The sequence below is a fragment of the Giraffa tippelskirchi genome, chromosome 2 (assembly GCF_054371585.1).
Source record: "Giraffa tippelskirchi isolate mGirTip1 chromosome 2, T2T-mGirTip1v1.2.pri, whole genome shotgun sequence".
NCBI lineage: Eukaryota > Metazoa > Chordata > Mammalia > Artiodactyla > Giraffidae > Giraffa > Giraffa tippelskirchi.
The window spans coordinates 74170662-74188153 of record NC_137276.1 but is presented as its reverse complement, the minus strand read 5'-3'; the positions used below and the strand labels follow the sequence as shown (position 1 = coordinate 74188153).

Sequence of the window (17492 nt, the reverse complement as noted above, 5' to 3'; positions counted from 1 at the left end):
CTCCTGTGGAGGTTTGGTTAAAACTTTATTTTTATACCCATGAGGATGATTTTCAAAGTGACAAAATCATTACATTCAAACTACAAAAGTTTAACTTAACTTGGTCCTTTTTTTTGTTTATAACTAGATGTTAAATTACTTTTAAATATAAAAGCATTCACAGTTCAAAAAATTTGCAGTTCAAAGTACAAACTGAGGAATGTCAGCTTTTTATCTATATTTCTTTATTTTCTTAAGATGTATTTTTCCTTGATTTTTCCTTAAATGATCAAATAATAAAGAGGAAAGAGAATAATCAAGCCCTTAACTAGAAAGATAAATTTTTCAGCTAAGACATTCTTAGATTTATGTCATGAAAAAGAGTTTTATTCTTAGAAGCATAAAGACTATAATATTTTTAAATTACAACAGAAAAACTGATAATAAAAGTTTAGTCGAGAATGTACACTCATTTATATATACCAAACACTGTGCAAGAGCTGACTTTTTTTTTAACTCTAGCTTTTTTTCCCCCAGTTTAAGATTTAAACTTTTTTCTGAGGATAAATCAATTATCATATATTAGGTATTTATTAATATTTCAAAATGATTTGGCCTGTCTTTTCTTCCAGCTCTAAAATTTCTTTTAATTTCAGGAGTATAGTAATGTAATATTTATTACCGTATGTGGCATGCACATGCGTGTGTGTGTGTGTCGGTATCCATCCCAAGACCTTTTTACTCTTGGTCCACATTTATAATCAAGTTCAGTGTGTACAGCATTCTCAGATCACTGGATTTAGGTGTCCAGTAGTCGCTATTGTATTAGAATGATGCAGAAGTAATTGCGATTTTGCATTGATGAAATCTGCTGTTTGATATTGGAATACATTCTTAAATAAATGGGGTTATGTTATACATCATTTTAATGAACATATTTCACTTTATTTTTATGCTAATAACTTATTGCTGTTTATTTTATATTTATTTTAGACTAGGGAAGTGATGTTAGACAAAAAGCAAATTTGAGTTATTTTCTTATTTGAATTCAAAATGGGTCATAAAGCAACAGAGACAATTTGCAACTCAACAATGCATTTGGCCCAAGAACTGCTAACTAACATAAAGTACAGTGGTGGTTTAAGAAGTTTTGCAAAGAAGATGAGAGCCTTGAAGAAGAGGAGTGCAGTGGGCGACCATCGGAAGTTGACAGTGACCTATTGAGAGCAATCATCGAAGCTGATCCTCTTACACAGTTCAGTTCAGTTCAGTCGCTCAGTCGTGTCTGACTCTTTGTGACCCCATGAATCGCAGCACGCCAGGCCTCCCTGTCCATCACCAACTCCCAGAGTTTACCCAAACTCATGTCCATCAAGTTGGTGATGCCATCCAGCCATCTCATCCTCTGTCCCCTTCTCCTCCTGCCCCCAATCCTTCCCAGCATCAGAGTCTTTTCCAATGAGTCAGCTCTTCGCATGAGGTGGCCAAACTATTGGAGTTTCAGCTTCAACATCAGTCGTTCCAATGAACACCCAGGACTGATCTCCTTTAGGATGGACTGGTTGGATCTCCTTGCAATCCAAGGGACTCTCAAGAGTCTTCTCCAACACCACAGTTCAAAAGCATCAATTCTTCGGCGCTCAGCTTTCTTCACCGTCCAACTCTCACATCCATACCTGACTACTGGAAAAACCATAGCCTTGACTAGATGGACCTTTGTTGGCAAAGTAATGTCTCTGCTTTTTAATATGCTGTCTAGGTTGGTCATAACTTTCCTTCCAAGGAGTAAGCGTCTTTTAATTTCATGGCTGCAATCACCATCTGCAGTGATTTTGGAGCCAAAAAAAATAAAGTCTGACACTGTTTCCACTGTTTCCCCATCTATTTGCCATGAAGTGATGGAACCAGATGCCATGATCTTAGTTTTCTGAATGTTGAGCTTTAAGCCAACTTTTTCACTCTCCTCTTTCACCTTCATCAAGAGGCTCTTTAGTTCTTCTTTACTTTCTGCCATAAGGCTGGTGTCATCTGCATATCTGAGGTTATTTATATTTCTCCTGGCAATCTTGATTCCACCTTGTGCTTCTTCCAGCCCAGCGTTTCTCATGATGTACTCTGCACATAAGTTAAATAAGCACGGTGACAATATACAGCTTTGACGTATTCCTTTTCCTATTTGGAACCAGTCTGTTGTTCCATGTCCAGTCTAACTGTTGCTTCCTGACCTGCATACAGGTTTCTCAAGAGGCAGATCAGGTGGTCTGGTATTCCCATCTCTTTCAGAATTTTCCACAGTTTATTGTGATCCACACAGTCAAAGGCCTTGGCATAGTCAATAAAGCAGAAATAGATGTTTTTCTGGAACTCTCTTGCTTTTTTGATGATCCAGCGGATGTTGGCAATTTGATCTCTGGTTCCTCTGCCTTTTTTAAAACCAGCTTGAACATCTGGAAGTTCACGGTTCACGTATTGCTGAAGCCTGGCTTGGAGAATTTTGAGCATTACTTTACTAGCATGTGAGATGAGGGCAATTGTGCGGTAGTTTGAGCATTCTTTGGCATTGCCTTTCTTTGGGGTTGGAATGAAAACTGACCTTTTCCAGTCCTGTGGCCACTGCTGAGTTTTCCAAATTTGCTGGCATATTGAGTGCAGCACTTTCACCACATCATCTTTTAGGATTTGAAATAGCTCAACCGGAATTCCATCACCTCCACTAGCTTTGCTCGTCATGATGCTTCCTAAGGCCCGCCTGACTTCATATTCCATGATGTCTGGCTCTAGGTGAGTGATCATACCTCTTATACAAAAGTTTGCCGAAAAACTCCACGCCTTCCTTTCTATGGTTGTTTGGCATTTGAAGCAAATTGGAAAGGTGAAAAGGCTTGATAAGAGGGCACCTCATGAGCTGACCTCAAATTTTAAAAAAATCTTTGTTTTGAAGTATCTTCTCTAGTCTATGCAACAACAATGAATCATTCCTCGATTGGATTGTGATGTGCGACAATAAGTGGATCTTATACGACAACCAGCAATGATCACCTCAGTGGTTCGACCAAGAAGAAACTCCAAAGCACTTCCCAAAGCCAAACCTGCACCAAAAAAGGTCATGGTCACTGTTTGGTGGTCTGTTGCCCATCTGATCCAGTACAGCTTTCAGAATCCTGGCAAGACCATTACATCTGAGAAATATGTTCAGCAAACCGATGAGATGCACCAAAAACTGCAGTGCCTGCAGCTGGCATTGGTCAACAGAATGGGCCCAATTCTCCACAACAATGGCCAACTGCCCATCGCACAACCAACACTTCAAAAGTTGAACGAATTGGGCTATAAAGTTTTGCCTCATCCACCATATTCACCTGACCTCTTGCCAACAGACTACTACTTCTTCAAGCATCACAACTTTTTGTAGGGAAAATACTTTCACAACCAGCAGGAGGTAGAAAATGCTTCCCAAGAGTTCATGAATTTTTATGCTACAGAAATAAATTTATTTCTCATTGGCAAAAATGTGTTGATTGTAATGGTTCCTATTTTGATTAATAAAAGTGTGTTTAAACCTAGTTATAATGATTTAAAATTCACAATCCAAAACCACAATTACTCTTTCACCAATAATATTTAGTCTTTTGCTCCAGTGGCCCACTGCTTTATTACTCAACCTTTTCCATTTGCTGATACTAAGGATGTCTGCTAACTACTCAAAACACACCTTACTTCTTTAATGGAAAATTAAACAGATGTTAAGAACCACTGGAAACTAATTAAGACTTTCCTGAAGAAGTAGGAGGGGGAAAAAAAAACAAAAACACTAAAGAGAGTTGAGACAAAAGCCAGAAAGCTATCTGCAACGTTTTAGATCAACAACAAATACAATGGATTTTTGCCTCCTTACTTAAGTCTCCTTAAATCTGTCTCCTGCAGATGGAAAGGCAAAAAAAACTGGTTTTTCAAAGTTTAAATGTCTGAAATTACAGACTATTAGACAACTGGCAGCATTCATAACTAGAGAAATAAGTGGTGCTTTTTCTAAAGCAATAGCCATGATCGGAGAGATTATGAGTAAGTGCATCCAAATTAGAAGTATTGGACAACATCTTAAAATAAAAACAAAAATAAGATGAAATAATGTGGACCAGAGTGGAGGATGGCATTAGCTTCTTTTAATAAAACTAGTTTCATTAGTGAGACCAGGTGAGATTTGAACCATAGTTGAGAAATTCAACCTAACCTAAAAGTAATCTTAAATTTTTAGATGAACCATGTTAGTGCTGAGCATTGTTCTGTGTTCTAAAGCGAATCCAAGAGAAGAATGAGATTTTCCAAGGCCGGAAATATAGAGAGTTCCACTGATGCTGCTGCTGCTGCTAAGTCGCTTCAGTCATGCCTGAATCTGTACGACCCCACGGACAGCAGCCCACTAGGCTCCTCTGTCCACGGGGTTCTGCAGGCAAGAATACTGGAATGGGTTGCCATTTCCTTCTCCAATGCATGCATGCATGCTAAGTCGCTTCAGTCGTGTCTGACTCTGTGCGACCCCATGGACAGCAGCCCACCAGGCTCCTCTGTCCACGGGGTTCTCCAGGCAAGAATACTGGAGTAGGTTGCCATTTCCTTCTCCAGTTCCACTTACAAGCAACAGTGAAATCGAAGGTATCTTTATACAACCGTGAAGTCACTGGAATAAAATTGGGTCCTAGCCAGAAAATTTCTCTCAGAGGTATCCAGGATAAACCTCAAAAGGTGTTCACAAAATGAGGTTCACATGGTCCACAGTCAAAAGGGAACACATGGGGATTAGACTACAGTCTACTACAAAAGCTAATTCAGCAGGAACTTGATCTTTCTTTCCAGACTCCAGGCAGACCCGAGAGCCACTTTCTGTCAATAAAATCAAATAAATTCTGCTACGTGAAATTATCTAAGACTAGGTAACGGCAATCCTTAAATCTTGAGTTTCAGTTTCCCACCAAAAGTCTCTGGAGCAGCCAGACTTAGCTAAATCAGTCTGGGACCAGTGCATCTTAGTTATTACCTCACACTAACATTTCTCCAGCTTCTACCATGGTGTAGACCCTGGAGGTCCTTCTGAAAGAGATGAAGACATTGCCTTCAAGTAGTTCATTTATAGCTGTGAATGTTGTCATTGCCACCTAAGTTCCTTGTAGGAAATTTTTTAAAGAAAAGTCATAAATTCCTATTCCCCCTTCTATACCCTCTGCCATATGAGCTGTGGCAAAACCACTCTGAAGGCTTGCTGAAAGTTAAGGAAAATATGAATAGGTGACCAAGTCAGATAAATGAAGGATAAAAGGAATATTTATAACAACTCTGAATCCATCTTCCCTTCTCTTAGTCTGAAATAATTTGGTTCAGATATCCCACCAAGGAAACCCTATCCGGACATGGCCAGGTATCTTAATCACCTATAGTGCTTGTACAAATAAACTTTTGATACCTTCCACCATAATTCTAGTTCAAGTAAGTCTAGATAGAGTTTGGCATCTCTAGTTCTTAAAAGTTCCATGGTGATTTTGATGTACAAGCATGGCTGAAAAACAGCTGACTAAAGTTTTCCTGCCCAACTGGGTGTAATTTTCTGGCATAGGATCTACCCTCTCCATAAGAATATACTATGAGTGGTTTATTATTAGATAAAATTAGGATTATAGGATTTGTGGTAGAGTCTCTTGAGTTGTCTCCCAGCATACATTCTCCCCTTTCTTCCCCTTTTCCCCTAATAGAAGAATTTTACTGGGCAGATGATATAGACTTCATTTCCCAGCATCCTTTTCAGCGAGTGAGTAAGTAAACTTAGCCAAAACAGTTTTGACTGATGGAATGTAAACAGAAGTCAAGTGTGGATCTTAATGGAATTGTCATTAAAAGGAAGGAGCACACCCTTCTTTTTCAGTTCAGTTCAGCCTCTCAGTCGTGTCCAGCTCTTTGCGACCCCATGAACTGTAGCACACCAGGCTTCCCTGTCCATCACCAACTCCCAGAGCCTGCTCAAACTCATGTCCATCACGTCGGTGATGCCATCCAGCTATCTCATCCTCTGTTGTCCCCTTCTCCTCCCACCTTTAATCTTTCCCAGCACCAGGGTCTTTTCCAATGAGTCGGTTCTTCCCATCAGGTGGCCAAAGTATTGGAGTTTCAGCTTCAACATCATTCCTTCCAATGAATATTCAGGACTGATTTCCTTTACAATTGACAAGTTGAATCTCCTTGCAGTCCAAGGGACTCTCAAGAGTCTTCTCCAACACCACAGTTCAAAAGCATCAATTCTTCGGCACTCAGCTTTCTTTATTGTCCAGCTCTCACATCCATACATGACTACTGGAAAAACCATAGCTTTGACTAGATGGACTTTTGTTGGCAAAGTAATGTCTCTGCTTTTTAATATGCTCTCTAGGTTGGGCATAACTTTTCTTCCAAGAAGCAAGTGTCATTTAATTTCATGGCTGCAGTCACCATCTGCAGTGATTTGGGAGCCCCCCCAAATAAAGTCTCTCACTGTTTCCATTGTTTCCCCATCTATTTGCCATGAAGTGATGGGACTGGATGCCATGATCTTAGTTTTCTGAATGTTGAGCTGTAAGCCAACTTTTTCACTCTCCTCTTTCACTTTCATCAAGAGGCTCTTTAGTTCTTCACTTTCTGCCATAAGTGTGGTGGCATCTGCGTATCTGAGGTTATTGATATTTTTCCCAGCAATCTTGATTCCAGCTTGTGTTTCATCCAGCCCAGCCTTTTGCATGATGTGCTCTGCATATATGAAAAATAAGTGGGTTGACAATATATAGCCTTGACATACTCCTTTCATGGTTTGGGACCAGTCTGTTCTTCCATGTCCAGTTCTAACTGTTGCTTCTTGACCTGCATACAGATTTCTCAGGAGGCAAGTCAGGTGGTCTGGTATTCCCATCTCTTCCCTTCTTTTTGCCTTTCTCCTGTTTTTCTGGATAGACTATGAAAGGGACGACTTCAGATGGAGCAAGCATTTTGGACCAGGAGTTTATCTTGGGACTGGAGGCCAACATAGGGGAGCAACAAGCTAAAAGGAGCCCAGACCCCAAAAGACTCCATACAGAGCAGAGTCAAAGTTGCTGTGTGTGTGCTGTGTAGCAGCTTTCTTTTGCTTACTTCTGAAATTTTATGTGAGGACACGATAAAATACTGTCTTGTTAAAGCTGCTGAATTTTGGGTTTTCTGTCACTTTAATAGCTAAATACTATCCCACTACACCAATGTCACTACCATATAGTGTTAACAAACAAGTATTATCCACTTTTCATTTTAAAAATTAAATTTAAAACATTTTTAATGATAGGTAAAGAATCAAAATGTTTTATTATAGTTGACCTCTCTAAATATGTGTAGATTTCACATAATTCTAACATGAAAATTACTGTAGTATACATTATATTATATAACAGTTATATTGGACAATATATGTTGTAGCAGTTTGGATCTTCTGGCAAATTATAAACAGTTAAAAACCTCATTAATTCACCTATCAGCCTGGTCTGCACTAATAGTAAAACTTTAGTCTGTAAAAGAACAAAGACAAATAATATAGACAATATTACGTGAAAGCTGTTTATAAACAGCCTCTGTTCTCTTAAGTAGGACAGAGTTTGAATTTGGCAGCATTGTTTGTATGCAAATGGACATTGCTAATTATAAATGAAGTGGGGTTTTTTTTTCCTAAGTCATTAAGGTAGATCCAGAATCTCTACTTGTAACATTTTATTAGCAGTTTGTATCAGTTATGGTTTATTTCAGTTACTGTATCAGCCTTTTTAATAGGAGTTCTGCAAGAGAACTAAGTCCTACAGAAAATTGTTTAAATTATTATTTTCTCAAGGATGGTACATAGCTAGTAAGGTTCAAGATGCACAGGAAAGAAGTTAATTCATTATAAACGATAGATGACTTGGGCATGAAGGCTGAATTCTCTGGAAATCCTGGTAGAGAGGCTGAGAATTGCTACAACTTGGAAATAAAGTTCTATGTAGAAAATATGCTATAAATCAGATGGCTGTCAAATTCAGCATGGCTTTCCACTCAATTCATCCTAATTAATATTTGATAGATACGAAAGTAACTTTAACTCTTCAGAAATTTGAGCTCTTTTTACTCCACCTTTGGTAAGAACTGTGATCTAAATGTAATAAAAAGAAGTTGATAAAAGCAGTATTTTGAGCAAAGTTAACTTGGCAATGTTATACACAACATTGTGAAATGAAAAGTGATTGGGGAACAGAAAGCTAAATTAGGAAATTGAGAAATGATTAAAAAATAGAACTAGGATATAGCAATCGAAATGGAAAGGAATAGACATATGTAAGAACTACTATAAGGAAAATTTAAAATAGAAGTTGATGACAATTTGGATATGAAAGACTAAATTAAGACAAGTCCAAACTTGTACAGATTTGAATAAAAGGATCTAAAAGTAATTGTGCTGTTGACATAATTAGAAAAGACAATTTTCATAATGATACTAAGGGTTGTGATGTTGAGTTTAGTGTTAAATAAATTAAATTTAATGTGATACTGAAATGACAAAATATAAATTTCCTGCAGACAGTTGGAGATTGATGGCTAGGTAAGTATACTAGGAAGGTCACTGACTGAACTGGGGGAGGGGACTCATATGTAATAGTCTTTATCTAGCCATCTTTGTGCAGGTGTGGCCATGCACTATGACATCATGATGCAGAGGCTGTATCAGGATACAAGTTCACATTGTAATGTGAGTGTGTTCTTTAGGGCCAGGACCTGGACATGTGTGAGTAGTGGTATCTCGAGAAACCAGGTTTGAAGCATATGGAGGGAGAAGCTAGTCTGTGGAAAATTCTAACAGTTATCAGCTATGTAAAAAGTTATTTAAGCCTTGTAATATGAGTTAAATGACATTTTAAGAACTCAAATATATTTTTGAAGACTTGGAATAAAAACCCAAGTGCAAATGAAATGCAAACATTTTATTCAACAAATTTTGAATATATCATCTTAACTGAAATTTGGGCAGACTTTTGGAGTGTTTTAATTCAACAAGTGAGAAATTAACAACTTCTGATTTGGACTTATATTCAGAGCACCTTCTTTTGTCATCTTTAAATTGCTTTATAAAGAACTGAGAAAAATTCAAAATATAGTAGAATATAAAATAAGAGCAATGAAGATGAGAAATTAAATCAATAGAAATTATTCTGACATCAGTGAATAAATTGTAACCCCTCAAAAAACTTGAGATCGTAACAAAGTTGTAACTCAACAAGAGGAAAAAATATATTTTAAATAGAAGCAATGACTAGGTCAGATTGCTAGATAGTCCAGTTAGTGAAAAGGAGTGAATCACATGAACACATTGTAAAAAGATTTTAATTTCTTTCCTTTTTACCAAAAAATGCTAACATTGACAGTAACATCAAATATATAATATACATCTACAGTGAACATATTGACAGAAATTGGTTAATGAGTGCCATCTTTATAAGGTTAAGCTTATTTTAAATTGTCACTGTATAAGAGAATATGAAAAGACCCTATAGTCTTACATTTCACATATGGAGGAATCTTGCTACCAGTTTTTTTTAAATTTGACATCAGCCCTAAAATTCACATGATATTACCTATAATGAGTTGTGAAGCTGAAATTTTTCTGAACTATAACAATAATAATAAAAATTTCCATTAATCAAGCTAGAGGAAAGACTAGATAATCTTCCTAGTCTTTCTGTGGAAAATAATATTACAACATTTTGTCATATGAAGAGCTGATTAGAATATGAAGCCCCAAAAGTAAAGTGAGATGCATTACCGATATAGGTCAAGCAGTTGACAATTATTCATTTTTTAATTTTGCAATCTTTGTGGAATTTGTCAGGTTTTTAATATATCTAATTTGTTGTCAATTCCTTGCATATATGGACATATATATGTATATATTCACTTGTGTGATTTCTATAGATCACTTGTGTATGTAATTTTTTTCATAATTTAACTTCAGGCTCCACAAAGCCTGCCTTGGCTGCTCCTTTTACCTGGTTCTGACTGGATAGGGGAGCAGGAAGACCAATGAGAAAGTGATGGCTCTGGTTTGGGATGCTGGAAAGGGTGGTAGTAGAAAAGTTAGAGAGAAGTAGATTCCAAATATATTTCAGAGCATATCTGGCAGGAGTGGCTGAAGAATTGGATGTAAAGCATGAGAGAAAAGGAGAAATCAAGGATGACCCACGCCTCTGCCACGATTCTGATTTGAACAGTTGGGTAAATATTATCACCATTACCTGGAAGCCTGGAGATGGAGCAGGCTTTAGGAAAGAGATAAAGAGCTCTATCGGACATGCTGAGTTTGTCATGATTTCCTCACTATACTACACTGCCTTTCAGGCTGCTTGTCACATTGTACCTTATAGTCATGCCCACATTAGACTGTAAACTCAAAAAGAGCAACAACTGACTTCTCTTTGTGCTCATGAGCATAACACTTTCATTTAATTGAATTTAACATGTATTGCACCAACTATATATGCAAGATGCTCTACCAGAATTTTATTTAAATCTTGTAAATCAAACTCTACCTACAAAAAAAATTGCAAATAGATAAGAACCAAGGTTTAGAATGAAAGAGACCAGGGTTAGCACCTTAGTTCTGTTACCTGCTAATCATGGGGTCTTTGAACAATAACATAACCTCTCAGAGCCTTTTGTTCCTTATCTTAAAATGAGAATGATTATTCCTATTTCATAGGATTATTGCAAGTGAAAATAGAACAATGTGTGCAAAATGCCTAGCGTACATGAACACTCAATAAATGGTAGGGTGCACTTGCATTTGGTTTTCTTGCCAATACAAATAATATCTATAGCACAGGCATCACAAAATCAGTGTACTAGAAAATGTTAAGAGAGAAAAGTTACACTTTCAGCCTAAGAACATATCTTAAATAATTTCAGGAGGAGATAATAGGTTTTTGCACTTGCCCAGTCCTAAAAGGGGGGGAGGGGGGAAATAAAAGGCACTGTGAGCAAAAATAGAATGAATTTACCCAATTCTTTACTGCACTATTTAACCTCTGCTTTCTTAATCATATGCACAGCAGGGGAAAGGATGTGCTAAAACAATTTATGTATCATGAACAAAGCAGCCACAGATTTTAGCTCAAAAATCACGCTAGGAAAACCACCAGTTGGAAGTAAAGTAATAAGGCCAAATTTATTTTTTTAATTGAGTCTTGAGTTACAAGCAACCCTTTAATTACATTAATCAAGCAGCCTTCTTCTCAGCAAATGATGAGGGAAATGTATTGTTCTAACTTTTGCTGAACTTGTTTTTAAAATTGCTGGATATTATTTGGACATATGGAAATAAATCCCTTAATTTCTTTTTTTCTCCGTCATTTCAGTGTAGCTATAGCAAAAAAACAAATATACACTTACTTCTAGACATGACTGACTCTAAAAGATTATACACCACATGTTAAATTTAAAACCTTTACAACATTTAAATATTTAAAACATTAACATGCCTCAAACAAAATTTCACATGATAACTTTTATTTCAGTTGTTCTGATCTTTGACTTTTTGAGATGTTCCCACAAAATCCTCAGGGAAATGGGCTCTACCAATGGATGATGTCAGTCAGTAACCTGCTGACTAGTCAGTAACCAGCCTGACATATGACAGGCTGAAAACCTAAGGGTTACAGGAAATTAAGTGACTTGTCTAAAAGTTGTGTAGTTATTAAGTGTGCAAGCTGAAACTCAACCCAGACCTGATTGACCCCAACTTTCATCAACACTGTGTACATCTCCTGTCCTGGAATGCTCTCCTTACTCTCTATACTGTTGAACATGCACTTTCCCTCTCTGTCTGTCTTTGTGTATGGGATTTTCTCTTTATTCAACCCCATCTGCATGCTAACCCCTATTTATCCTTCAAAATTTAATACAGGTACCATCTCCCCTTTACACTTCTCTTGAATCCCTTCCTCTGTTCTGTTCTATCAGAATGAAGTAGCTGTCTTTCCTCTCTATTTCTAGAACACCCTACATATTCTTCTAGCAGTTATTTCACTCTGCAAATTATCTTGTATGTCATCTCTACCAAGAACCCCATGTAAACTCTAAATTGTGACCTGCTTGAAAGTAGAGGAATATTTGAGCATACCTGAAAACCTAGGGCCTAGACAATGCTGGTTTATAGTGCATACTCAGTAAAGTCACACTGCAAATGATTGCATAATTTTAAAAACAGAGTGTCTTGTTTTCTGAAAAAATTATGAAAGCTTTAAGGAGGAGCTGGGAGTTTAGCTGAACTTGTGAGGATACATAGGATTTATAGAGAAGGAAGGAATGTTAAAATTGCGACAGAGAAGAGAGCCAAGGAGCGGCAGGAGCTGGAGAAAAGAATGGCTGAGGTGGAGGCCCTGAAAGCCCAGCAGCTAGAGGAAGCCAGGCAGCAGGAGGAAGAGCAGCAGAAGGAGGAGTTGGCCAGACTACCGAAAGAGCTGGTGCACAAAGCAAATCCAATACGAAGATACTAGGGTGTGGAAGTCAAGTCCAGTGACCAGCCCCTGACTGTGCCTGTCTCACCCAAGTTCTCTACCCGATTCCACTGCTAAACTTGGCTTTGAGCTGCTGACACCATCTGGGAACCTGAGCTGCTTTTTCCATCAAACCAGGAGCCACCTTTGTCATGGGGGCATAGAGAGAATCCATTTCTCCAGGCTTTTTCCTACTCATGCCTGACAGAGCATGCCTGATAAGTGTGGACTCCCGATTTCATTGAGAGTTGTTTTCCTATATTCTTGTGGCTAATAATGAGACTCAACTCATGTATGTCTCAACCAGACTCTTTGGAACCATCAGTATGATGGTTGACCTTCAGTATGGACCTTAATTCTGACTAGAATTTAAGCCTCTGTATCAGCGCAGTGTAATTTCTATTGCCCTTATCCCACCTCTCTTTTTCTATTTTAATCGTAAAATAAACATAGTTAAATACTGAAAAAAAAAAAAAAAATTTAAAGCAAGTGATTTGTAGTAATCCCTAAATTTAAAATTTCCAGAATATAATATCATTACAGGAAATGTCAAGAAACTTTAATTATATTTCTGTAATTGCCAGAATGCAATGAAATTGAGAATGCAATAACATAATTAATATTTTACATTAAGAACCCTAAGAGTATACATTAAACATTTTGTTTTCTGGTCTTTAAAAATTATTATTGCAAGGTAATTTACACTTTATTTAAGTTAGTTACAACAAACATGGCATCTTTTCAATCAGTGTCACCAAGCAATAGTTCAAATTTGATCTAATATTTCATAAATGAAGCTTATTTGAGCCAGATAGTTTTTCTCATATGACTAATAACCATCTTGGTTGGTGATGAAACAAAACTAGTCTTTCAGTAGGAGGCAGTCCTGTGTGTCACTAGCATATCAGCCCTCCACACTAGGAGGCACTATAAAGAGTCAGAGCTGATGTCCTCAGAAAGGAGATGCCATCAACCCTGGTATTCACTGCTGTACAACAATCATAAACCAACATCTAAGAAAAAATACAAACACCTTAAGTGTCTTAATAAGAGAATGGAGTTTAAAAAGCCCAGTAATTCAATAATGTTGAAATAAAATATGGTAAACATTTTGAAATGTGGCCTTGTGTTTCTAAATGCACACCTTTAGTCTACAGACCTATATTTAAGTAAATCAACCATTTGCTACTTTTGTCTTGGATTAGTATCTAGTCATTTGCAAGAGCAGCAGTATTTCAGTGCTATTCTTGTGTATATATAGTCATTAATGTTTGTCAAGGGCTTTGGGAGGAAAGGACTACATAAATGTCAGTAGTTATTAATATTTGGATTTTTTATATTTAGCTATCAAATGTGTTTTTCATAATCTGTGCCCAGAGGTCTATCTGTGTCCCTCCAACTATAAACATTTAAAGCAAAAATAATCATCAACCAGTAATAGTATTTGTTCTGTTATTCTTTATAATTAGAGTAATGTGTGTGAAGTTACTCAGTCATGTCCGACTCTTTGCGACCCCATGGACTGTAGCCTACCAGGCTCCTCCGTCCATGGGATTTTTCCAGGCAAGAGTACTGGAGTGGGTTGCCATTGCCTTCTCCAGGGAATCTTCCTGACCCAGGGATCGAACCTGGGTCTCCTGCATTGTAGGCAGACGCTTTACCATCTGAGCCACCAGGGAAACCTTAATTAGAGTAATATTTATCAGTAGTTAACAACTATGCTCAACTTCTTCAAGAGCCAAATTTATTTTAACATGTTTTCATATGCAAGTTATTTAATGCCACTTATTCCTCTGACTTTGGGTGATTATGATGAGAGTAGCCAGCTGATACAGTATCCACCCACATACTCTACCTTGCCCTTCCCTTCCCTTCTCTGTTCTTATCTTTAACTGGCACATCACTCAGTCATGCAGTCGTCAGCTAAATAAAGTGTGACTAGCCCAGTAGTCCTCTCTTCTCACCTAATCGTAGTCATTTTCACTTATTGTTATAATTGATTATACAGGTACTTGTATCCCCTGCCTTCTAATTCCACCTCCAGACCAACTCCTATAAGAGCAGAAATCCTGCCGGTGATGGGGCTGCCTGGATGGAATGCATTCAGATCAATTGAATTGAACTGAAATCTAAATCTTACACAAGAGGAAAAACCCTTCTTTTAAATGCAATCTGGTACAGCATAAAGCTTGCTAGAAGAAAATCAGAGCAAAGCCAGCAAAATGGCTTTTTATTTTTCTCTTAAATGGTATTTCCACTCTATTTTCTTTGAATGATACAATGGATTTTTTTTTAAGGTGTTGGGAGTATGAAATAATTGGGTTGACTTGGAAGTGGTTCTCCAGTCTAGAGTTCAAATTCCAGTTTAGGTTAAAAAAATAGACTTGGGGTCCTCTTACCACATGCTTATCCACTAATGCGTTTTTCAAAGAATCATACAAATTTCCATGTTTGGCATTGACTCATAAGAACAAGAATAGGTCAAAATTTATTGGCAGAGCTACATAAAAGCAGTCTACAAATATAGGCCTATACTCTTTCTGGCTCAAGCTAGCAGCATTAGCCCTTCACTTTTATGAGCACTAAACTCCACTCTAGTTTTAATATAATAATAATAATAAATATAATAATAAAATCTTGTTTATATAAGAAGTTCATCTTGTTAAAAATGCATTGAGACTCATGGTACTTTATAGGACCCAATTTATACTGTCTGATGATTTAAAGGTGATAACTTCATGTGATTCATTGCCACCTAGTTCTGAATTTTAATAATACAACCACTCATCATGATTTTTTCATTTCTTAAAGAACCAGCTTGTCTAAAACCATTGCAGTGTTTTTTACTGGGGTCATCTGAACTACGGTTCCCAGAATACTCTTAAAAGGGGCAGGCTATGTGTTCTGAACAGCCATAATCTATCGTGATTGGTGCCAGGTCGACATGTTATGAGTTTACAGTGTCAGCCCAGTGAATTAAAGCTTTGTTGTAGACCAGCTTGCTATGCAATTATTTCCAGTTCATATCCCATCATCACTCTTCACATGACAATTGGCAATTTCCATTTAACATTCTAAGCATCCATATTTTGTCTTAATTGTGCTGTCTGATTCTGCACCTAGAATGGAGTGAGTGACATGACTGGTACCAATAACTTAGAAAATAAATTTCACTGTCACTGGAACCTATTTAAGGAATATTCTGTGTTCTTTTGTTGTTGTTGTTGTTGAGCTATTTGTTATTTATGTTAAAATAATAGGAAATGAATTTAAATAGAAACACTTCTCATGTCTTATCTCTGCAAACAAAAAAAAAAACATAATTTACAATAAATTAGCACAGCAGTTGTTAGTGTAGCTCAGCTTTATTTTGCAGTTCTCACACCTAAGCTCACAAGATGACACTTTTTCTGATAAGGTAATCTTTATAAGGTAGTTTTTGTAGGTGATTAAAGCTGACAGATGCTAGTGAGATGGTGAAGTTCAGAGATAAAACAGCAAACACTTTTTAAAAATTCTCATTAAAGTAATAAAATATCTTTTGATCTACCAGTAGAAAAATTGATCTGACAAAGGATAAGTTAGTTACAATGCTATATTTCTTTATCCAAACCAAATTAAAATTATTTATAAATAAGCAAGTAAACAAAGGATTAAAACGAAATAAACTGTAAAGAAATGGTATTTTTTAGGAGTAAAGAATTACTGTAAAATCTTATCTTACCAGTCATTTCTTAGTATTTACCATCACTGCTGAGCTGAATGAGAAGAAAACGTTTCAAATATAAACAGAAGCTACAGAAATAGAATATGTCTTTTCATAACATTTTGATACTCTATCTGTTCTTCACAACATTACCTGAACTCTAAATCCTTCAGAAGTAAAACCTTCATCTTTTCTAGGGTAATGATGATAATCAATGGACTTATGTTTTCAATAACTCCAATCCCAAATCTGTTAAGGTCCAGTTGTAGATTGAATAATGAGATTAACTCGATTAATACTATGACTTAGTTTTGCAGTGTGACTTACTTATTATTGTGGGTTTAGTTCTGCTTTCTCATATCTAACAGAAGAATTTTGAAACAGTAACTCATTATCCTTGCTTGCTTTGATTACTTAAATGACATTAGCTTTGCTAGAATCAATTTGTATTACAATCCACTGAAGCACTATATTACAGTGTGTGCTGTTTTCCGATTTTCTTATCTAAATATCAGTTGTCTGATGTACAGAGTTCATTTATAAATACCAGGAAGTTCCCTGAATCAAGTAAATTAACATGCTGGGCCAGATTCTCCAGCTTCATTAGCAACCCCTCATACCAAGGCTGTGTTCATACAAGTGTGAAAACCAGAACAATCCTTCAAGGGTTTTCCTGGCCTGAATAATTTCCTCATCAGGGAACAGGCTACATTCATTCTAATATTCTGGTCTCATCGCCACAATCTATTCACTTTGCAAAACTCCATGGACACCCCCTGGAAGAATCTAACCATTAGATTCAAGGAAAATGTAAAGTCAGGGAACTGGACTGGACAACGATGATGAGGAGCAGCCTGAGTTACATACAGATCATAGTGGGAGGGCAGAGGAGAGATACAGAAAAAAAAAATTCATAAAATTTGGCACCCGCTATATCAACAGACTATATAACAGGGGTAAACTAGTAATAGAATGATTTACTGACCAAATGAGACCACAATGATTTCCTGCATTCAGTTATTCAATAAATATTTATTACTGTCCCACTATTTATCAGCCACCTGTCAGGCAGTAAAGTAGGGAACAAAACAACAAAACAGACCGAATCCCTACCCTCACAGAGCTTTGTGTAGACTTTGTTTATTGTAGACATAACTATGTGACATTAAAATCTAAAAATAAGAACAAGCTTCACACTTTTAAGCTCTCCCTATTAAGCTCTTCCTACATGCCAGGCACTCTGTCCG

General features: G+C 36.9%; 1 protein-coding gene and 1 non-coding gene across 5 annotated transcripts in view; one reads left to right on the top strand and one right to left on the bottom strand.

The window, feature by feature from the left end:
- The window catches only part of CABCOCO1 (ciliary associated calcium binding coiled-coil 1), a 150523-nt gene that overhangs the window by 112672 nt on the left and 20359 nt on the right, over positions 1-17492 (top strand). The gene's annotated exons all lie outside the window — the stretch shown is intronic.
- On the bottom strand, positions 14146-14218 carry TRNAC-ACA (transfer RNA cysteine (anticodon ACA)). Its single transcript has one exon. It is a non-coding gene; the product is annotated as a tRNA-Cys (tRNA).